This window comes from Equus quagga, chromosome 6 (assembly GCF_021613505.1).
Source record: "Equus quagga isolate Etosha38 chromosome 6, UCLA_HA_Equagga_1.0, whole genome shotgun sequence".
NCBI lineage: Eukaryota > Metazoa > Chordata > Mammalia > Perissodactyla > Equidae > Equus > Equus quagga.
In genome coordinates, this window is record NC_060272.1 from 55,683,625 (window position 1) to 55,708,110 (window position 24,486).

A 24,486-nucleotide genomic window follows, 5' to 3' on the forward strand; every position below is an offset into this window, starting at 1 on the left:
TTCTCTTCCTTAATAGATTTTATAAGTTATTTAATGGTAAAAACGCGGCTTGTCACAGACTACCTTCTAATATTACATCCTTTAAAACAAGAATGTTTTTAATTGGCGTCAAGACAAACAACAGTATCTTTACACAAAAGAGCTCATCTGTCAACCTTCTTTGAAACTCCCATTTTGCATCAGCTGTTTGCTCCTCTTGGAGCAGCCTTAGCAGGGAAGGATGTGTATTTTATTTATTCACGTTCCTTGCTTCTTTTTCTATTGAGGTGTTAGGCTTTTTTTTCTTACGGATTTGAGAAATTCTTTTAAGTATTGATGATATTAACCCTATCTCTGTCATATTTATTGCAAATATTTTTTCCAGTTTTCAGTGACATTTTATTTCACATATGGTGCATTTTTTTCACCATTCAGAAATGTTTAAATTTAGTACATTAAAATATGTCTTTTACGTTAGCATTTTCTTAATAGTTGATATACCTTCCAAAGCCCTAAATCATATATATATATAAAGCTATATCTTCTTCTACTAGTTTTTTATGATTTTACTACTATATGGTTTTAATCGTCATTACGATTTTAAACATTTACGTAATAAAATATTTCTGAAAAATCATTTAAATCTTCACTGATTTTGATGACATTTTTATCATATACTAAATTATTTCATGTACTGGGTCTTTTAAAGCCCTTCTGGTTGTACCATTGTGTTGTCTGATGATTCCTAGATTGTATATTGGGGGTGTGTTAAATATCTTGTAAGACAAGTATTCTTTCCCCTGCTAACATTTACTTTTTCTTTTCCTCAAAATTTTTTTTTTTTCTTTTTTTTTTCTTTTTTTTTTTTAAAGATTTTTATTATTTCCTTTTTCTCCCCAAAGCCCCCCGGTACATAGTTGTATATTCTTCGTTGTGGGTTCTTCTAGTTATGGCATGTGGGACGCCGCCTCAGCGTGGTCTGACGAGCAGTGCCATGTCCGCGCCCAGGATTCGAACCAACGAAACACTGGGCTGCCTGCAGCGGAGCGCGCGAACTTAACCACTCGGCCACGGGGCCAGCCCCTCTTTTCCTCAAAATTTTAATCAGCTCACCCACTTACTTTTCTAAATGAATTTTAGAATCAATAATTCAAGTTTCAAAATAAAAATTCTCTTAGATTTTAAACGTAAGATTTAAATTTTATGATTATTAAAGATGGTTACACCAGTGAATACATTAAAAGGCATTCAATTTCACCATTAATCATAGCATTGCAAGTTACCTCCACATAACAAGTAGATAAAAATCTTGAAGCTTGATGATGTCTGGTGTTGGTATAAATATGGGGGAAATGAGCATGAGAAAGGAAGTCAATAGTTATTTTAGGGTAAATTTGTATCTACCAAAATGTAAAATGTGTGTACCATTTGACCCAACAATTCTTCTTCTGGGAATCTGTCCCATAGACATTCTTACATATGTATACAAAGACATAAGGCAGTACACTGTACCACTGTTTGTAATAATCCCACATCAGAATCCACATGTCTACCAGCATGGGCACGATAAACTATGGAGTATCCATACAATACAACAGTGTACAGCTATTAAAAGAAATGAAGCAGAATGATGTGTAATAATATGGAACGAAATCTCTAAGATATGTTATTAAATGAAAAGACAAGTTTCATAACAATATGAGCAACATAATACTATTTATATTTCACAATATCACGTGTATGTATGTGCATGCATAGGTAGGTAAGTAGTCTGTACATGTATAAAAAATATTTAGAAGGATAAACACTAAAAAAGTAATTGTATTTACTTTTGGGGAGGTAAGTGAGATTAGAGAGTAAAGAGAAAAATCATCAAGTTTAATCTAAGTATATTATTTTACTTGCCCACTATAAGCTTGTGTTCACATACAACTTGTATGTTTGAAATAAAAATTTTAAAAGAAACACCTACTCATTATTAACATTACCTTTTCCTGGGCCACCATTTTGAGTATCTTTGTGTTTATTCACTCTTGAACTGGGAAAAAGTTATCCATACTTGGCGTTGGCCAACAGATAATATGTGACTCCTGGCCCTTGGCTGGTAGTTTCTGAATCCCCTTCGGGGTTCTACCCTATGGTGCGAGTTGGTTTGGACACTTTTGGTGTTTAACTACTATTCATCCTGGACTACCCTAAGTGACCAGGATGAGATTTTTTTTCCTGTCATTGAATAGTTCTCTACCCCGAAACTCCATCAAATGAAGAGTACAAGAAAAGCTACAATGCATGCACTCAATGCTAGATGAGCTCTTTCTGCCTCCACTTACACAGTCCGATGGTGTCTTATGAGGGGAAAGGAGTTGACCATCTGGGACTGATTTCATTCTTCCCATCCAGCACCACTCACTAAACAAGGACAGCAAATTTCTGGGGCTTGCAGTCTATGAAGACATATAAAAAGTTGGTGCAGAGGAGAAGATCTGCTATAATATTTTGAACACATCCAAAAGCACACATCCCACAGGAGATAGCTGCTCTTTCTGACTGTATAGAAATCAGATGTTGGCCAACAACTTTTATTCTCAATTCAGTTCCATCAGCCTCATAATCAGTAGAAATTGCTCCAGGAATCCTGCAAAAGGCTATCAGTCTTATTTTCCACTAGTATTACGTTTTTATCTTTTTCTGTATTACCATTGGCATATAAGTGGAAAGCTGGGAGAGGCTGCGTCAGGGTCTGTCAGCCAGATGACACTATAAACATGTTCTTTTGTAAATAAAAGTAAAGTGCAAAACATAATATAACAATCCTAACGGACAAAAGAGTCCATACACACAAAAGGCGTCTGTGGACAAACACAACCCTTAGAACACTTTACACCACGGTGGGTATATCTGCCACTTACTACTCAAACCTGGTGGTTCTCCAGGGTATTGATTCTCCTGAGGACCAAATACCCATTTATGGTATATGTGTGCAGAGAACTGGTAAACGTTTCTATGGCAGCTGCTGTGAAGATCAGGAGCAAGGGGAGAGAGAGGAAGGGGGCAAGCATTAAGGTATGTGGAGAGGCTGAAATGTGAGTGGAAAGAAAGGTAGACAGTGGGGGATAAATAGACATTAACACCTGCGACGTGATGAAAGAAGATGGAGTCCGAGAAGGAGGGCGATAGAAAAATTCTGCAAATTATCAGCGGGAAATGGAAGCTCCACTGGAAAAGACATCCAGCTTAATTTTTTGGGACTTAAAACTGGGATTTAGTGCCACCAAAAAATAGTAGGTACACATGAAAGCTGAGGCAATTTATCACAGTTATCAGTTCCACTGATAAGCATTTCTTTGTTTGAACGAATGCCTACTATATAAAACAAAGTCGCAACTGAGTTAACAACCCAGCTTCCAGTAATGCTCCCTGTAAAGAAACTTAGGAAAAAATATAAAAAGAACAAGTATGGTAGTTTTTGGTCTTTTGACACAGATAAATGTACTTTACTCTTTACTTTAAATGTAGAAATACATGTTCAGTTCACATACTTCCTATACTTCCCACATGTGAGAAGTGAGAAAGTGTTAAAATTATCCACTATCAGTAAAATATGACATATATCAGGATTCTGTTGGATCTTGTCAGCTACTCACAGCAAGATAAGGCAGCAAAGGAGGGGCCAGAACTTCCAGTGGACTTGCAGTTGGAGCAAGTGTGTGTGTGCTGGAGCGGGCAAAGCATAATGTTCACTCTGACCTCAACTCAGGGCAAAAGAAAACTAGAGGGTTTCAGGACCCAGGGCAATTTGCAGGAAGTGGGCTGCAATGGTCAGCAGACATTGCTCTGTCAACGGGGAAGCAGCAGGGCCCTATCACTGGCCTGGACTTCTGGGGTAGCACAGCCACAAGTGGAGCCAGTGAAGTTAGGTAGGGCCTCCTTCCTACAACGGAGACCAAAACATTGAATAAGAAGAGAGTTCTGACCTGGACCACATTCAAGCTGCCTGGGTCTGGGAGTCAGGCACAGAAGGTTTGCTTGGTTACTAGAGGTATCAGGAAGGGTAAACATCGAATGGGCTGACTGTGGGTCATGAGCACTGGGAACCATGCCCAGGGTCATGCAGGTAATAGAGACACACAGCAAACACTACAAAAGGGACTCCTATTATTAGTAGTAGCATAACATCACCTCCAATTTCACATGATATAGAACCTTCTTCAAGGTGAAATTTTGTATTTAAAGTCTGTGGTTAACAACAGTTTTATGGATTCATGGGAAGATGATCCTGGAAAAGCAGGCAGATCATCAGCTCAGGCTGCCCAGGCTGCTGGAGTCTGCCCAGGCTCGAGTGTAACTTGTTTCACTTTGAGCATCATCACGTAACCTTCTGGGGCCTCGGTTTCCTCATCCCAAGGGTCTCCATGGCCACCTCTTGAAGCCCATGAATTTTTGTTATGAGGTTCTTCTTACAAATATTCTCTTAGTAAAAGTTATCCTATGTTGTGACATTCCTACTTATTCATCAAATCTAAGGGGATAATCACACTCCAAAACAAATGTTCACAACATTCCAGCTTCCTTCACCAAAGTTCTTTGAAAAGGAGACACGGTAACATGCAAACCAAAACCTTCTAAGATTGATAATGAAATAAGTTGTGTTCATCTTAGCTGTTTGCAGTCTCTCTTCCCTTCTCTGCCCAGCTCAGGCTTCCCTAGGGCAAGGGCTGGTGTATTAGGACTGGCTTTGTCCCACAGCTTGGGGCTATCAGTCTTGTCTCCCTTCTGCTGGCTGGGCAGCTGGACAGCATTGGCTTTCACGAGGAGGCAGAAAGGAGAGAAGCTGGTCTTAGATGCACACAGAAACTACGTGTTGGCTGGGTATGAGGGACATGAAGCACAGAGGGTCACGTCTCCCATTAATTGTGGGAACAAGCCCACCAGTGTACCCAGTCCAACCCAATCAGAAAGACTTCAAGGCAAGACCCAAAGTTCCTAATACAGGTTTCCCCCAGTTCTCCAGGGAAGGCCACCCTTAGGTCAGTGCGACTTCAAATACAAGGAAAGACCTGACATTGAAGAGTCTCTTCCAGGTCAACAGGCACCTGGATGGCTACGTGGGGAACTTCCCAGGCCTAACTCAGTCATCATTTCACTGTGGTCTTGGCATCAAAGGAGAAAGACTGGAAAGAAAGGGGTAGGGAAAAAAACCCCAAACTGTTATATAGATCTAATTTTATGCAGAACAGCATAAGTTTTCTAATGGTGCCGCTTGGGAGCACTGCTGTGTGAAGCCCAGGACACTCAGCTCACAGCTTCTCCTCATCTTTCATGAATTCCATCCCTGGCACAATACTCATGCCTTACATTTATTCAGAACCAACTTCCCAAGAGCTCAAAACACTGCACTCAAATACCTGTTTTTATTAACCTACTAAATCTTTACAATGTTCCTTTCCCTTTGGTTAAGAATGAACAAAGCAGGGTTAATCTCTCATGTCTTTTCAACTGCTGAAGCACGATTTAAAGAGAACAGACAATCTACCACAGATAATACAGAAAGTTAAGGAGGATACTCGGAAATCCTGGTCCCTAAAGGGGAAAAGGAAAATCAATGGCACATCCACAAGGCTTTGCCCCTGAACCTTTGCTGCACCCCACAAACACCCAGCAGAAGCCAGGCCCACCCAAACACCTTCTTGCTCTCAGACACTGACACAGCAGGGGGCAAATTCACAGCACCTTCAGATTAGGTTCTTCTAACCCCAGTGGGTAGTTGCCACATTTGAATTCAACTCCTTTAAGAGTAACACTAACAAATGCTCACTGACTGCTTTATCTACAGAGATTTTTCAAAACACTCTTTAATCTCCTGTTTCACCTTGCTCTCAAAACACAGCCCATAAAATAAAATAAAAAATAAAAAAACAGCCTGCCCCAACATTTATAGTGTAACGAGTCTCTCACAGTTCCTCAACAAATAAATCTGAAAATGATAAGCTCATCTCGCCTTTGTCCTGCCAGGATTTCACAAGGTTGAGAACGTGGGTTTAGTGTGAATTCCATCATTACAAAACCATCCTCATCTGGCAAAAGGAAAAACCCCAAACCACTGCAAGTCATTAGAGAAAACCAAGAAAGAGCAGGCAAACGGGTCAAAGGGCAACTCTGTAACTTACAGAAGCATAGACGCTCTGTTCAACTCAGAAAACGGAGCCCGCTCTATTCGACTCATCCTCTAAAGACAGAAAAGGGACTAGGAGATTTTTATCAACACAGTTTCATTCTACAAAATAGGACTACATTTACTCATCTTTCTGGACGGCCACGAAATAATGGTACATCTTGTAAATATGGGTTGGTTACTTCAGGGAGGGGGGTAGGAATTAATATCAAACCTATCACATAGTTTCCAGTTATTTCCCATGAGATTTCATACCGGGCCACAGCACTAGAAGCCATAATTTCCATATTTATTGGAAACGGCATCTCAACCAAAGTGGTGCATTGTGTCCTCACAGTGAGACCTCACCCAGGGAAAGAGAATTAACTCACGCTATGCTCATAAGTGTCTAGGGTCTTTCTCAGAAAACTGTAATATCTCATCCCCTAATTCAGAGAAAGCTTCTTTAAGTGCACTGTGCTTTAGCAAAGACTGTAATTTAAGGAACTGATTTCTAACCTAATAAACCGCTTTGCCAACTAGTCCAAACAGTTTAAATCTGTGCAGTGCATAGTAAGTGATAACAGAACCAAATGGCTACTGTTTTTTGATCCATATGTCTCCCAGCAGCAGTGCTCAGCTGGGTCTTTATTTATTTACGGTTATGCATTTTATTCTCCAAGAATGTTTCACAAGCTGGTTAAATATATTTTCATATGAAAAAATATATTTTTATGTATTTTATATATATGAAAACTATGTGTCCTTATGTGTGTGTTTACATGTGCATATGTGTGTGTTTATGTGTGTGTGTGCATGTGAACATGTGGGTATGCATGTATAGGCTCACATAAATTTAAACTGTAATGAAACAACAGATAAATAAAGATGCTATGTATTTCACGTGTAATACATCTGAATACCGGATTTTAAAACCACTGCTGATGGTTGGCATTATGCAGTTAATTCATTGAGGCTTCCAGATCAGAATACAACTCTCCACAAATTTTGACTTTTAGTTTTAGTTTTCCTTTGTTCTAGGAGTAGTAATACCTCTTAAGAAATTATAGACAGCAGACAGTTGGCATGAAAACTAACACATTCACCACAAAAAACATGACACATACAAACTCTTACGCCAAGAAAAAGTTTGAGGGGCCAGCCTGGTGGCATAGTGGTTAAGTTCCCTTGTTCCACTTCGGTGGCCTGGGGTTTGCCAGTCCAAATCCTGGGCACGGACCTACACACCACTCATCAAGACATGCTGTGGTGGCATCCCACATACAAAATAGATGAAGACTGGCACAGGTGTTAGCTCAGGGACAATCTTCCTCACCAAAAAAAACCCAAAAAAATATATTTTGGCAGCCTTGCAAAATTCATCTTAAAATATATCGCCAAAACTATTACATTCAAAGTAGAGTATGTACCTCTAAAAAGAGCATCTGTTTATATCTCTGAGTAGTTGAAACCATGTCATAAGTTCAAGTTCATCATAATGATACCTACTTCCATAGCTCCTCAATGCCAGGATGCATGCTTTGTTTCACATTTTAATATTTTTGAAAATGAGAGAAAATGAGATACATCTTAAAATAATACATACATGAAATGTATGCTTTTGTCTTCTAAAACACTGCTACTGCACCTAGCAACCCACAGTGTATTAGACATGAGAAAACACACTATTTTCTGCATGCCTGATACTTACCAGGTTCTGCTAGATGCTAAATATGTCAGTACTTCTAAAACTCAAAAATCCCTAGGAAGTGGTGTGATGTCCCTGTGGGTTAACTGGCCGCATAGCACCCACAGTGAGCCACCTTTTTGCTTGAAAGGGAGGAAAAGGGTGGCACCAGTAGCCACTAAAAATAACAGAAAAGTAAAATAGTTGCTTCTCCCGTACCCTCTTCAGCAAGCAGTGGTCATGTGATTCAGGTCTGGCCAATGGGAAGAAAGCTGGGAAGTGTAGTTCCAGGAAAGCTTTCATTTAATTGATAAAGAGAAGAGACTTGGCTGGTGTGACCCCTTTTCCTCCCTTCTACCCATCTTGCCTTTTAAGGATGATGGTACCAAGGCTCAGACAGGTTAAAATAACTCGCCCCAAACCATGCAATTAGTACTTGGCAGAGCTAGAGGCAAGACAACTTCAGGGCAATAGGCCAATCCCTTAGGAGCCAATTTCTTTAGAAAGCTAAAACGTTACTGGAAGAATATGCACCAATCAACTCAAATTTCATCATGCAATCCTTTCTATAACTAGTAAAATATAAAAACAGCACTCTCAAGTAAGAAAAAGCCTGCCCCATTTCCCACCCACTTACCCACCCATGCAAAGAAAATCTGCCCAGAATCGCCCGCCTATCTTGGGGGAGAAACTTGCCATTGCTGCTCGCTAACATTCTGAAACCAAATAAGCACGGCTGGTGCTCTTGGACTAAAGCAAGTGAGATCTTTTATCATTGAAGACGTATATCTTCTAATACACCTCTCAGTTACTTGTTTGATTTAGAAAATATACGTACACACAGTCTACAATAAAATCAAGAATAACTTTCATTATTTTTACCCCCAGAACATTGACCCTCCTGCCGTGGCCAGAGAAAGTAAATAAACTAGTGAATCTGTTAACTGTACTCTTCTTATTGTATTTGCTATTATATTTGTATTACTGAAAATCATTCTCCCCATGCCTCCATTAAATAAAAGTTGAACAAACATTTAAAGATTATAGATTTGGAGGGATGTCTGACCAGGAAACCCCATCTACCTTAGTCCAGATCTCAGCAGAACCAGAACTCAAATCTCAGGTCTTTCTGTCTCCAAATCTGGCTTTAGGATCTCAGAAATCCTGAGTCCAGAAAGGTGAACCAAGTAACCACAGCTAGTTAAGAAACAAGAAATAAATCCAGACCTCAGAGCACTGTCCAAATTTGCTGAGCATTTGCTCTAAATAAAGTGCCATCCCAGAGGTGATATACTTAAGTACTCCTGCCCTCAAGGCCCTTGAGTCCCTGTGACCAACTGTATGATTTAAATCAATTCAATTGAAATCAGAGATACTATGGGTAACTGAAAAATTTTATTTAGAGTTTTTATCATAAATGGATGCTGTATCTTGTCAAATGCTTTCTCTGCATCTATTGAGATGATCATATGATTTTTATTCTTCATTTTGTTAATGTGGTGTATCATGTTGATAGATTTGCGGATGTTGAACCATCTCTGCATCCCCAGAATGAAACCCACTTGATCATGATGTATGATCTTTTTAATGTATTGTTGTATTCGATTTGCTAATATTTTGTTGAGGATTTTTGCATCGATGTTCATTAGTGATATTGGCCTGTAATTTTCTTTTTTTGTGTTGTCCTTGTCTGGTTTTGGTATCAGGATAATGTTTGCTTCGTAGAAGGAGTTAGGAAGCCTCCCCTCCTCTTCAATTTTTTGGAAGAGTTTGAGAAGGACAGGTATTAGGTCCTCTTTGAATGTTTGGTAGAATTCACCAGGGAAGCCATCTGGTCCTGGGCTTTTATTTCTTGGGAGGTTTTTAATTGCTGTTTCGATCTCCTTACTGGTGATCGGTCTATTCAAATTTTCTATATCTTCTTGGTCCAGTTTTGGAAGATTGTATGTTTCTAAGAATTTATCCATTTCTTCTAGATTATCCAATTTGTTGGCGTATAGCTTTTCATAGTATTCTCTTATTATCTTTTGTATTTCTGAGGTGTCCGTTGTAATCTCTCCTCTTTCATTTCTGATTTTATTTATTTGAGCCTTCTCTCTTTTCTTCTTGGTGAGTCTAGCTAAGGGTTTGAAAAATTTTAAAAAGAAGTCTCATGTGCCTCTTAAGATATCTCAAATTACAAAGAAACTTTTGATTTGACAAAGTCCTAAAATACAAGTAACCAAGATAAAAATGACCATAATGATTAGGGCCACGATGATAATTTATTATCAAGCACTTAACCACATACTAGGCACTATTTTAAATGCTTTCCAACTTTTAATCCACAACAAGATCATTAGATATTATCATAATTTTACAGATGAGTAAACAAAAAAACTTAGGCAGTTAGTAACTTGCCTAAATTTACGTATGCTAATACTCACTATGCAATTCAGCCTCCTATTTCAAAAGATCCTGCACTATCCTGTAATTAGTTCTTTACAAAAGGATAACAACTCTCCTACACATACACACACACACAATTTTCTGTCTCTGTGGGTCTGTTTGCTTTGAATATCTCAAAAGTTAGTATTAGGAAAGAAAACCTGATGCTGGAATCTGAGAGAAATCCTACCTATTTGGAATGGGCCATATGTGATAAATAAATAAGTCAATAAGGTGAAGGACAGGAAGAGTTTAAACAAGGAAGATCCCAACACATTATGCTTTAATTATTTGTGAACTGAAGGAATTACTGGGGAAAAAAGATGACAGTATTTTTAGAAAAGCAGTTAAATTTAGCCTACAGGTGTCACTGACACTAAGGTCATTTCAACAAAAAGGATTTTCAAAGGTAAGAAGCACCCAAGAGATGGATGCAGTACAATCAAAAACCAATTTGCCCCAGTGTTCAAGGAAAAGAAAGTATAGACCTCATTTCCCTGAGAGTCCGCTGGGATTGGATGCCTTTACTTAATTAACTACTCACCCATGATACTATCTAAAAAACGTTGACCCTGCAGCTTTGGGCAGATTACTTGCTGTAGCCTCAATAGCCCTATTTATTGGAATATCCATTTTCCTGTCTAATAGAACCCAGAGTTTGAATCCCCTCCACTTGAGGTGATATTCTACTTCCCTATTTATGCTACAGCTGCATCTGTACTAGAAGGAGTGGGATATTTCTGTCCATGATCGCATACAGTCCAAGGTAAGGAAAAATAGAAGTAGAAAATGAAAAAGAAGAAACACTCCTTTCATCGTCTTTCAAAGGAAACTGACTACAATTATGTAGGAAAAAATATTACCTGTAAAAATTAACTCAAACCAATTTTTATTTATAAAGACAAATTATTGTCATAATTAATCTAATTTAAATGTGCGCCTGGGTCCTGTCTCACCATGGGCAAGTTTCCCTACCATATTGTAATGTTCTTGAGGGCAAGGGTTAGACTCAGAAACCTCACCTCTCACCACCCATGCCAAGGCCTGAGGGTGGGTTCCTAGTGTCTGTGTTCCTCCCTGTCTAGTCTGGTTGTGAATGAGCTGAGAAGATGCACTAATGACCATGGTCAGTTTAGTCACTACAGACCCAGCACAGCACCCCACCCATGGTAGTTGCTTATTTAATATGAGTTGGACAAAATAGAAATAACATCAAGTCATCCAGTTACCTCCATTAACAACCAGTTGAGACTAGCTTTGATCTATCTTCCAAATTGTTCATTTGTTTTCTCCCTTTAGAATAGCTCCTATTTTTAACATTTAGGCATAGGATAATACTTAGCCAGAAGTAAATCTTTAACCCAACCTCCACGAAGTAAAGACCTTAATATTTTATATACAATCTAAAGACACATTGGCTAAACATTACACACCCGTGTGCACACGCACGTTTGGTATAAAAGCTAGTCTCCTCCTATACTGCTGTTTTCTACATAGTAGCAGTGAATAGAGATCTACACACCAGGAGGAGGCAGGTGCCTTACCACTCATCTTCCTTCACCCCATCTGCTGAAATGCATCATCTCCTCTCCCTCCCTCCCTCCTTCCCTCTTCAGGTCATGGCTGCCTTTATATTCAGAATATAATAGCTGGTTATTTTTAAAAGTGTAGAACTTCACTTAATGTTCTCCTGCTCATTGTGCTTTCTCATTCCACTCCCATTACAAAGCTTTTAAGTTGTTTGTCAAATTTAAAATCTCTTTCCTACTTTTCATCAGAGAGATTGATTAAATTGATAAAAATAGAATCCCAAACTGTCATAGCTCTTTTAGTCATCTTAATTAATTGTAATTAGTTTTTAAATATTCAGTTCTTGATTTCCCATAAAACTGAGGGTATCACACACACGTGAGCTGTCATTATTTCTTAATACCACCACTGCTAATAGAAAGGTGACCGTCCATTCTTCCCTGTGGTCTTTCCTACTTTTAACCCTGATTAGTATGTGTGTGGCTGGTAAATAATTGAATAAATTTTATAGTGAGTGACATATTTTGAAATCTGCAAAGCATCTTATTCTGGGAATTTAAGCCAATCCTTGCTTTTCCCTAGATAGCTCTGTGTATGCCTGCAATAATAAGTTGGAGCAGATTCTTGACTTTCCCATTAGCATCTAGCAATTTATGAGCTTTTGATATCCATGGGATGAATTTTAAAGGATGATTTTAATTCCCCAATGCACCTAGATAACTAGAAAAATAATAGACAATAAATGAGCGCTTTAGAAGAGGAAGTTAACTAAGAATTTAAAGCTTCACCCAAGCTGAAAGTAATCAAAAAAACTTTTGAATGGTCCTGAACGGACTTCAATATTGCCTTTACATAATTAAAGGAATGTATGAGCTTTGAGTAACATTTCATTCAGGCCGCACAACTACTCTATGATGCAGTAGTCATTGTCCACAATTTTTAGATGAGGAGATTGAAGCTCAGATATTTTAGGTAAATTACAGAATTAGGAACTAGCAGAACTGGAGTTCAATCCAGACCCAGCTGCATCTGAAGTCATGTTCATGGCACTGCACCAACCCCCAGGAAGAATGTGGGTCCTTGAACTTCCTGACATTTACAGCACCGCGTGGGCCCTTGTATCAAGTTTAAACCTAAAAAATATTCAAAGTTCCATTACCTTATGAATTATTCAAGTCATTTGGGTTCAATTTATCACTGACTACATACTGAGTAGGCAATGATAGGTCTACAACTTTCAATCATGACTATAAATAAAGATTCAACAAATTTTGGGAATTAAAAAATCAAATATAAAGAAATTTGTACATCAAATAATAATTCTCCAAATAAGAATCTTCCTAGAAAGTTTATCATGGAATTCAAAGTAAAGTTGGCATTGTTCTCAGCAAAAATCTTTACATAAGTTTCTATCAGTATCACCCATTGTCAAAGCATGAGATTCTTACTTTTGCTACTACTATAACCAAAATTTATCAAAGAGACAACCATATGCCCTCTGTACAATCCATGTAAACAACTTTTAATTAAAATATCATTTAATTACCAATTCATTAGAATTTAGCCAAACTGAATCACCATCCAAAAATATTGAATAGAACTAAATGAAGAGAATTAGAAATGGATATTTTTCTCCAAAAGAATTCAGACTATAACAGCTCACTGATACAATTCTGTATAATTAAAGACAAACACCTTCATAGGTTTTTATTAGGAATTTAGCTAATTGTGTGTTATTGGGAGGCTTTACCTACATGTCTTGTAACACCTTTTGTCCCAAACTATCTTTTCAAGAATGTTTGTAAAGCAAACAGCCGGGAAGGGTAAAGATAGTGTCTCCTTCCAGGACAGAAAACAGATTTGTTTCCTGACCAGGATAATAAAGGCTGGGTAAGTTTGCAAGCAGCCCTTTATAAGTTTAGTGATTTCCTAAATTCTGTATTCTTCAGCTATGACACAGACTCAGTGTGTGTGAAGTACCCACCTGGGCTGGCTCTCCATGGCCCCCCTGGGAGTTAGGGGACAAGAAAAACCAATGCAAGCATGAAGCTCATGCTGCCTGCTATGCCACAAGGAATAAAGTCCTTTGTGTCTGACCTCAGAGTTTCGTGTCTTCTGCCAGCATGTATGAAAATGGCAGGCTAACTTATTAACTTACAGGCAGGGTAAAATCTGAGAGCCTTCACTGCTCTTGATAGTTACATATGATTGATTATCCAAGTAAGTATTTGCAGTCTCACTAACTCCAAGGTAGTTTTTGTACCTCCCTCTGAAGCCTAGAACTCACAGCTGTCACTTGTGCTCACACAATGACAGCAAACCCACTAAAGAATACCACCTTCATACAAGAAATTCTTGAGACTGCCTGGCCACCCTATAGCTACTAAAATGAGGCAGGTGGAGACTAGTGGAGGAGGCTTCCCCTTCTGAGGACCACCGTCAGGTTATTAGAGCCATCGGGATTGTGAATCTGTACACCAAAGATAAGATATATCCTTCTTACACCTTGATTGATTACATGCTTTCGCAGGCTGACCTGTAAATCCCTGCCATCAATCACAGAGGCTATGGGAAGCAAATTTCATGTCTTGCTCATGCTCTCCAGTTTAGCCCCAGGGTGACACAAGCCAGACAGGTTTTCAGGGCACTGAGGTACCCATACTTGCTTCCTTTCCTCACCTTGTCATTTAGGCACATGGCCAGTAAAAACCAATATTTACATAGCATTTCTCAATAACCGTTTGATCCTTCTCCCACTCTGGAGATGTAGACAAACAGAATTTGTATTCTCTTTTCACAGAGGTTCTATGAATCAAAGTGGCCTCACCGAGACCCAGATCTGGTAACTGATGAAAAGGGCACATAAACTCCTGGCTTCTGACCAGTTCCTCTGTACCATTCCACTCTTTGTACATCACGAAACCCAGGAGCCCAATAGATGGTTCAGTAAGTTGCACAGTACATAATATCTCCCTCGCCAACTCCTCACAGGGAATGCCCGTGGGCTACATGGTTCTGCATCCTCCTGAGCATCTCCCCATGGCAGGTATGCCTGACATACAGCGGGGTCTGCTGGGGCAGAAACGCTAAGGTCCAAAACAACCCCGCAAGCACACTTGCACAGAAATTGAGGCTCTGCTCCCCAGCACCCACTCTGGTCCTCTCATAGGCTCCTTCAGCCTCTCTCTAAGTGGTCCCATGGGACGCATGGAAGCACAGTGGCTAGGGAGCAGGGTCTAGAGCCAGACGGCCTGCAATTTAGAATCCTGGCTCAATCACTTACTAGTTGTGTGATCTTAGGCAACTTATTTAACCTCTCGGTGCCTTAGTTTCATAATCTATAAAACAGGAATAATAACGGTACCTCTATCACAGGATTGTTGTAAAGATTACATGAATTCAATAAATTACTCCAAACAGGCCTGTACTCAATAAATGTTATCTGTCACCACTATCGCCACCACTACAGCTGATCCCATTTTGCTTAGCAACCCACTTTCTGACTGTCAGGCCTGGTTCTGAATTCAGGTGAACTTCTCCAGGTTACCCACACCAAACTCTACAAAACAGCAAGCTAGCCTGGCCCAATCTGCCCTCAGAAACAAAATTGTCAAGGAGAATGTGACAAGCTCCACAAATATTTCTTGTTGAATGAATACATGCATTGGGAAGACTCTCTCTTTCACAATACACATTCTGGAAGAGAAATGAGCCTCTCAGCTGGACCATCTCACCACCTCTTCTGTGAGTAAGTCTATGTGGTAGGCAGAATGAGGACACCCCTCCCCCAAAGATGTGCACATCTTATTCTCTGGAGCCTGTGAATATGTTACCTTATGTGGCAAAAAGGACTTTACAGACGTGATTAATGTTAAGGACTTTGAGATGGTAGATTTTCCTAGATTATCCAGCTAAACTCAATCTAATCACATGAGTCCTTAAAAGCAGGGAAACTTCCTCAGCTGTGGAGAATCAGAGAGGCGGCAGCATGAGAAAGACTTGACCCACTGTTGTTGGCTTTGAAGATGGAAAGGGGCTAAAACCAAAGAATGTGCGTGGCCTCTAGAAGCTGAAAAAGGCAAGAAAATGGATTTCCCCTGAAACCTCCAGAAAGGACTGTGGCCCTGCTGACGCCGCAGTGTTAGCCCAGTAAGACTGGGGTTGGACTTCTAACGCTCACGACTTTAAGATCCTAAATCTGTATTGTTTAAGTCACTTAGTTTATGGTAACTTGTTCCCGCAACAATAGAAAACTCATATAGTCCCTTCGCATTTTTCTACTAGGGAAAAACCACAACCCATTACCTGGGCACTAAACTGTGGGATTAAGCAACAGAAAAGCACATATTTATCCACTAATTCACTCATTCATTAACTCACTCAATTAATTTATGGAGCATCTACCATAGGCCAAGTACTGTTCTACGTGCTACGGAAAACAACAGTAAGCCAGAGCGTCATGATTGGCTTCTGTTCCCATGGAGCTTATGTTCCAGAGGTAAGAGAGAGAGATAGTAAACAGGCCAATAAACAAATAAAATTAATTGCAAACAGCGATAAGTGCTGTGAAGAAAATAGGACAGGATGATGAGACAGAGAACACAGGGGGCAGAGCTCGGGGGAAGGAAACCCCAGAACTGGTGGGAGGATGGCTGTCTAAGAAATGACATTTGAGCTGAAATCAAAAAGGTACAAGGAACCAGCAAGGCAAAGCCCCAAGTCAGTTCCTGAGCTACTAACCCATGGCTGACCCAGCCTTCTTAAGGATACTGTAAGAGGGGCCGGCTCCATGGCCCAGTGGTTAAGTTCGCGCGCTGCGCTACGGTGGCCCAGGGTTTCGCCGGTTCAGATCCTGGGTGCGGACATGGCACCACTCATCAGGCCACGTTGAGGCGGCATCACACATGCCACAACTAGAAGGACCCACAACTAAAATATATACAACTATGTACTGGGGGGGATTTTGGGTGAAAAAGCAGAAAGAAAAAAAAAAAAAGATTGGTAACAGTTATTAGCTCAGGTGCCAATCTTAAAAAAAAAAAAAAAGGATATTGTAAGAGAGGAAATACCCACTTTGAGAAATTGACACAACTTCTTACTCCGTGTGAATTGCTACACTCATTTCCCTGTCCTCACTCTTTACAAGCATGACTTTTAAGCCTTTATTTTTTGACGTATTTTACAAGCTGTGTAAAGGCAGCATTATCCCAGAGTCCCTCAATGTCATTCTCAGTGAGAGCACTCAGCACTCTCCTTAGCTGAATAGGGATGTGGTTAGATTCCTGGAGATGGCTACATTGCTATTACCATGATGGGTTCCCCTGTGGCTGGCTGCTGCATGTATCAGTGCCATCGTCTCCAGGACCAAATCCACTGCTCAGTATCAGACCAAGATGGAGAACCAGAACCTATGGAGACCACAGCTAGCTCCCCTGCACACTTAATTAGGACAAAAATATCAAAGTATGCAGGTGGTGAGTAAATGTAGAAAACTCTCTCCTGTCCTCTCATGTAAGAACGATGGTCTCTGATGTCTAAAACATACATACACAGAACAGACCACTGGGTTTATCTGCTGCATAGGGTCTTACTCTTACATCTATGGTGAAATAGTGAAAACAGGTCCAATTTTGATTAAGATCGTCATAGAGTCATTAATTGTTTCTCACAATTGATCCTTTCACAGGTTCTTTGTGAAGGTCAATGTAAATGTCCAAGTAATCTGTCTTAACCTCGAATTCCCAGACATACACAAATAACCCAGAACAGTGAAAATTACCTGTTCACTCTGCTGAGAGTTTCTTCCACATATACCTTCCCATGGGAGAAAGTGACTAAGCTGAGACAGGAAAATGATTCCAGTTCTGGAGCTGTTCTAACCATTTCTGTTGTTTATAATGTCAAGATAATGAACTTTCAAATACAGTTACTATTGAGTGAGCAGGTTTTTGTGTTGAGGGCGTGGGGTGCAGAGTTAACACTTCATAGTGATAATTCATTGACTCTGAGAATGATGCTCAGATTGGAGAGCCAGAATATCTGGGTTTGATTTCCAACTCCACCATATAATAACTATGTGTCCTTGAAGAGGATACATCTCTGACCAAGCATCAATCCTTTTTTCTCTTAAATTGAGGTCAAAAGCAACACCGTTTCTGCTTGCTTCAGGTAATTGTTCTCACAATTATCAAATGAGACACATTTTGTGAACTATAGAACATAAGTGTAAACCAAAAGTCCCCTGGCCTCCTCACTCTTGGTGCTGCAAATATCTTGTGTTAAAGGCAACAGCCTAAGTCCCAGTTCTCTGCACTCCACACAGGATTCCTCTCCTCAGTTAACCCCTCTGGCATGCCCTCGTGGTGGTGGGAGTGGATGTCCACCATACAAACAGACCTAAGACCTGCTGCTTGACAGCCTTCTTCTCCTCTCCTCCCATGCTCTTCCTCTGCTCCACTGACATTTGTCACTCTGCCACAAGTCACAATTGACACTGCTGACAATATTCCCTGGACAAATAACATTCCCTAGAACACCAAGCTCGAGGTCCAACCATTAGGGAAACTAATTCCACTCATGGGTCTTGCTCTTTCAAGAAAGGGCCCCCAGGAAAGAGCTGTTAGGCATTGCCGACCAGTTCTTTGCAGCAGTCAGCAAACTATCTGTTAAGGGCCCGATAATGAATATTTTAGGCTTTGAAGGCCTAAATATTGTGTCTCTGTAGCATACTCTTCTTTGCTCTTTTCACAACATTTAAAAAATGTTAAGAGGCCAGCCTGGTGGCATAGTCATTAAGTTCACGTACTCTGCTTCGGCAGCCCAGGGTTCACAGGTTTGGATCCCAGGCGCAGACCTAACACCGCTTGTCAAACCATGCTGTGGCAGCATCCCACATAAAATAGAGGAAGATTGGCACAGACGTTAGCTCAGGGTCAACCTGTCTCACCAAAAAAAAAACAATGTGAAAACAATTCTTAGCCCTTGGTAATTATAAAAAGAAGCCACAGTCTACATTCGTCCCAAGGGCCAGAGTTTGCCAACCCCTGCTTTATGCCACAGCCCTCGTTTATGCCATAGCAGACTTTGTGTGTGTGTGTGAGGAGGAGTTTGTGGCTGGTAAGGGGAGTTGAGGGAAAGCTAGTTAGGTCAGGGGGGTACCTGGAACCACTGTCCCCTTAGACATCCAGATCCTGTTGCTCAGTCTGATCCATTCTGGCAGATTTCTTCACATATGGCTTTCTCTCAGGGACCCCATCACTTCCCTCGATCCATCTTCTTTTGGGGAATCCTAAACCATGAGAGACATCAGCACATGTCTGAACTCCAAAATGTAGCCAGGCTTGAGTTCTTACACTCAGGACTCCTGAGCTCTATGGAAATCATGCATGTCGTTTCCCTGTCCCTAAACATTCCATGACAGTTAAGAAGGCCACTCTGCCCACAGCACATGACACCTTCCGGTTGGAGTTACCCACGATATAATCCAGCCTGGTAAAAATGCATCTCTGAGTCACCCAGAATATTTATATGTTTATTAGCTGCCGTGTTTATTATCAAAAAATGAAGGGGGCAGGGAGCAAGGTGGAGGGAGAGGTGGAGGGGGAAGAGGAAAAGGGGAGGGAAGAAGAAAGAGAGAGAGGATCAAGAGTGGGAAGAGAAACCACTGGAGAATTTTTTGTCTGGATGTCACTATCGCAAAGTTATTTTTACCTGATACTTACATCAAATTCATCAAACACTGTCTCATAATTCAAAAGCAAGATTCCCCCCCATTCATGGTTTCTAAAGGAGAGGGAATAGATTTGGTCTTTCCTTTGATGTCTTCCTCTTTTAACAGAAAACTTCACTTTGTTTCTTCTTGATTTTCACATATATGCCGTACATCAAGGCCTCTACAAGCTTACAGAGTGCCTAGTTGCAAATGAGTAAATGATGCCCCCTCAGGTTACAAATGAATTAGAAAATGGCACCCCTTCAGCTCTGTGTCATGGCACAGTTTGGCTAGCTAAAGGTGCCTTTGTCGAAGGCAGGGAAGAATTAGGAGGTGGAAGTCACCTCTTAACCTGACAGAGTCAGCTGTGCCCAAGGACACGTGCGTTGTGAGCAGAGCCAAGATGATTCTCATCCCGACAAGTGTCCTTTGCCAGGCTGCACAATCACACACTGAGGCCCTGACCTGCTGGGGTTTTGAATCAATGTCCATAGGCCAGATAAATTTAGCCCATTTTGTGTAGCTACTAGTACATGCTGACACAGAGGTTGGTGATAGTATTAATGAAGATGATGACAATAATGGTTGGGTTGGTCCCAATAAAACTCGTCAGCTACAGAGTCTTTGCTCATTATCATTTAAGGAGAGCTGATTTTGAGAGGGACGGAGATAACTTAGAGACACAGAAGGTCAAGTGGTCTGCAGTGTTGGTAAGGTGTAGAAGGAGGGTGACTAACAGTCACGAAGACATGCAGCTCAGAAAGAAGAATCTTAAGAAACTCATTTTAAATAGCACGCTGGAGCAGACTGCTGAAGTTGAGGATGGATGTCAGAGAATGCTGAATTCCCAGAGGTCTAAACTGAAAGATGACTTTCTTCAACAGCTGGAAGGAAGGTTTGGGAGGCCTTATTTGGGACTGATAGAAGAGGTAAGCAGCTGAGAAGCCAGGAGGCCAGTGATGAGGTTTCCATCATCCAAAAGGGAAAGAATAGAACCTGGTGGTGGCCTGGAGATGTGTGAGGAAGAAAAAATCTGAAGCTGCCTGGGAGCTGCCTGGCAGAAGCCAGTGACAGATTGGAAGGGGGAGGAGAAAAGGTCATGGTGGAGTCAAGGATGACTGGAGTTCCCTGCCTGAGGAAAGAACTGATGGCTGTGTTTTAGTTGCCAAGACAACAAGCCCAAATGGCAGCCAGAGAGGCGACAGAGTCTCTCTCTGGGATTCTCCCACTCTTGGTTATGCAGCGCAGAACTGATCTTCCACTTAAAGAACAATGTGCTATTCTGCTATGTGAGGTGTGTTTATCACCTGAAAAGACTCACCTCCAATTGTACCAGAATGCTGTAGGTTGCAATCATGCTTCAGAAACACATATTTTTCAGCATTGTTAATGGAAACAAACATCTGAAACACCTAATCCAAACCCATTCGTAGGAAAGAGAAATAAAAACATTCCAACCCTTAGCGTTATGCATCATTTCTTTAAACACAGAGAACGTTACAACAGAGATCTACCTTTCCAGTAGAGAATGTACTACATATTTTTGTCTGGAAACTAAAGATACTACATACAAATTTGAAAACATATATTTCTTCAAAGGATTAATTTTTAAAGCGGCCAAAATTGCTAACAACCAGGGAAAGTACCAATTTATAAATTATGTTCTCGGCATATAGTATACATTGTGAATTTGCATGCATATTAAATGCAAATAACCAGAAGAGCATAACATTAAGGCTTCAAATTTATATGTGCAAAAGACAGTAAATTCTAACATTAAAAGTCTTCCCAGGAAATATTAACTCCCCACTTCCCATGTGATTGTCATGCAGTCAGCTGAGCAGTCTCCTTGCAGAGCTTAAGAAGTCCAGAACCTGCACCAGCCATGCCCACTCCCTCACCAGGCAGAGCAGACAAGACCATTTGGCATCTTGTGGGACAGAAGTAAGGTTCTAGTGTTGCCCAGCTTTTCAAATAATTTTTTTTTAATAATTTGACCAAAAAAAAAGGTACCACTAAAACTGTGACCTTTGAATCACTAATAGGCAAAACAAGAGATTTGTGAAGTTAAAATTTTATGTGTCTACTTGGTAGGCTATGGTGCCCAGTTATTTGGTCCAACACTGGTCTAGATGTTACTGTAAAGGACTTTTGTAGATGTCTTTAACATTATCCATCAGTTGACTTCAGGTAAAAGAGATTACCCTGGATGATCTGAGTGGGCTTCATCCAGTCAAAAGCCTGACAAGCAAAAACTCAGATTCCAGGGGAAGAAGGAATTCTGCCTCAAGACTATGATATAGAAATCCTGCTTAAGTTTCCACCTGTCAACTTGCCCTATAGATTCCAGACTCAAGGCTACATCATCACTCTTGCCTGAGTTTCCAGCCTGCTGGCCTGCCCTATGAGTTTCAGACTTGCCAGCTCCCACAAGTACATGAGCCAATTCCTTAAAATAAATCTCTTACAACATACTATATACACACACACACCCCCATATCTATTGATTCTCTTTCTCTGAAAAGCCCTAACTGATACAAGATTCAAAGGGATTTCCAGTTTAGAACTAACAAAGTGTACAGTATTATAATCCACCCTGGTGGGTGGGTGAGTGTTGTTTGATTTTGATTACAATGTTAAAATTAATGTACTCTCTTTCAAATTTCTTTCTTATTGAGATATAATTGACATGTAACATTACATTAGTTTCAAGTGTACAACATAATGATTCGATATATGTATGTGTTGCAAAATGATCACCATAGTAAGTCTGGTTAACATCCATCACCACACGTAGTCACAAATTCTTTTTCTTGTGATGAGAATTTTTACAATCTGTTCTCTTAGCAACTTTCAAATATACAATACAGTATTATTAGGTATAGTCAACATACAGTACATTCCATTCCCAGGCCTTATTTTTTTTATAACTAGAAGTTTGACCACCTTCACCCATTTTGTTTAAACAGCTCCACCACTGTGGAGTGCAGGATTTTCCTTCCTGATACCCATTTAAAGAATTTTCACAGTGAACTCTAAGAAGAATAGGATGAATTGTGTTTGTAAAAGAGGAGGGGCTCATGAAAATCTTTCTGGTAGCCATGCTAGTTTTGGGGCTTGACATGTTGTTATTTATATTACAAATTCTCTGTGGATGCTCAGTCTTAGGGGATGGAACTGTCCCTTCATTTATGGCCTAAAAGCACAAATCACAGTCAGCTCTAATGAAGCAAATATCCATTTCAAGTTCAGATCAAACAATTTCATGGGTTTAATGCCACTCTGACCGCTCTTTCTCTGGCTCCTTTTCTCCCTTGGCCTTCTCACACAGCTGCTCACAATGTCGGCTTCCAAGCCTCTGCTCTTCCCTTCTCTCTGTGACATGGAATGCTTCTACACACACCTTGATCCAATTACTGTGTACACAGATGATCCTAGGCCTGTGCTTCCTTCCATGACTGCTAGCTCTTATCACATTCCTTTATTTATTGCCATCAGTAGGATCTCCTGGGAGTGTGTGGAATGAGGGGAAGGGTCATAGCACATCCACGCCACAACAGATCAACTTAACAAATGTCTATCTTTTGCAAACTGTTCCATTTCCACTGTTCCATGACTTGTAAGCTGGAAGGAGAACTGACCTATTCCAGAAGGCATTTGAACATTTGCTGTATAATCTTCTGGATACCCATTTTTTTTTTGGTTTTGTTTTTTTGGACTGGTAGGGATGGGAGGAGTTCCCCAAGGCAGCAATCCAGACTTGACTGAAACTTCTCTGTAACTTCTCTTTATCTTCTGCCTTCTCTATCAATCCTGTCATCAAATCCAACCCCTTCTCCCTCTTCCTCCCTCAGCTGCAATCCTTCTTATCATGTCAGCCGCATTCCTCCTCCTCTGAGTTATTTTATAAGCCACAGCAAGAATCACCTCCCCTAAATGTCATTTTGATCATGTCACTTGTTGCCAAATGCTCCAAATGTTTCTTCTGAAATTGAATGTCAACCTCAGATCTAAAAGTCCACCAGCTGACTCCCCTCTTCCCCCTGACTCTCATCCTTCCCAACTGTGACCCCACTCCCCTGCCCTACCCCTGTCACTGTACCCTCTCTGCTCCCCAGACAGTGGGACAAACCCTCCTCTCCCATTATCCTCCCCCTAATATGTTCCTGATCTCCTTTGAATCTCTACTCAGAACAGATATCCCTTAACATTAAAAAATTACCCCTGTTCATTTTCCACTGGGAAAATTCAAGAGCTGATAGGTTTCCTTGATCCCACATTCCAAATAACTAATTCATCATGGTTTTCCACCACTCTTGATTCAGATCATAAGGTTTGGACTCACATCCAGGAAATCCTGGGGCAAAAAGTTGGTAACTACCTGAGTAATCACTATCTCAACTTCATCCGAAAGTACCCTTATTTTTACCATTCTCATGATGAAGTCTCAAATGAGAAACCTCCCCCAAATTTAACCTTTCTTCTTGGTAAATTCTCTTAGATATGTAAACCTATCTACACAAGTATTATTCAGCATGCATATCAGAATACATTTCCCATTGTGATTTATGCACATTACATATAGTTATGGATGTATTTTTGGAAAATTGTTTTTTAAATATTTAATAGCCATTAAATGGGTACAAAAAGAAATACTCTGTTTCTCATGGAACAGTGAGAAGTCATTCTAGCACTTTTTGCAAGTATTTGCAATTGTAATCAGTAACGCGAATAGAAAAAATGCCAATGTTTTTCAATCATCACTGGCAAAAATGTAAATTTTTAAAAATTAAGATTTCAAAGTTCACGTGCATTAATCTACTGCTAATGCAAGCTGAGACTATTTTCTTGGATTCTGAGTGGCTTAACATCATCAAGACATGTCACAAGCTTCATCCAAATTATTCAGTGCATACCATGCATTATTCTGAACCTCTCAGAAGATGAAACTGGGAGAGGCAATGAAAGCGTCTGAAGAACAAAAGGAAAAATAAAGCACAG

General features: G+C 40.3%; 1 protein-coding gene across 7 annotated transcripts in view; it reads right to left on the reverse strand.

Moving 5' to 3' along the window:
* Positions 1–24,486, reverse strand: part of ENOX1 (ecto-NOX disulfide-thiol exchanger 1) — a 535,380-nt gene that overhangs the window by 392,637 nt on the left and 118,257 nt on the right. For 3 of the 7 annotated variants that reach the window (XM_046663939.1, XM_046663940.1, XM_046663941.1), the window contains one exon: positions 18,933–19,062. The exons of the other annotated variants lie outside the window; for them this stretch is intronic. The gene's annotated coding sequence lies outside the window, so the exon portion shown is untranslated. The remainder of the gene's footprint in view (positions 1–18,932; positions 19,063–24,486) is intronic. 7 annotated transcript variants of the gene reach the window in all.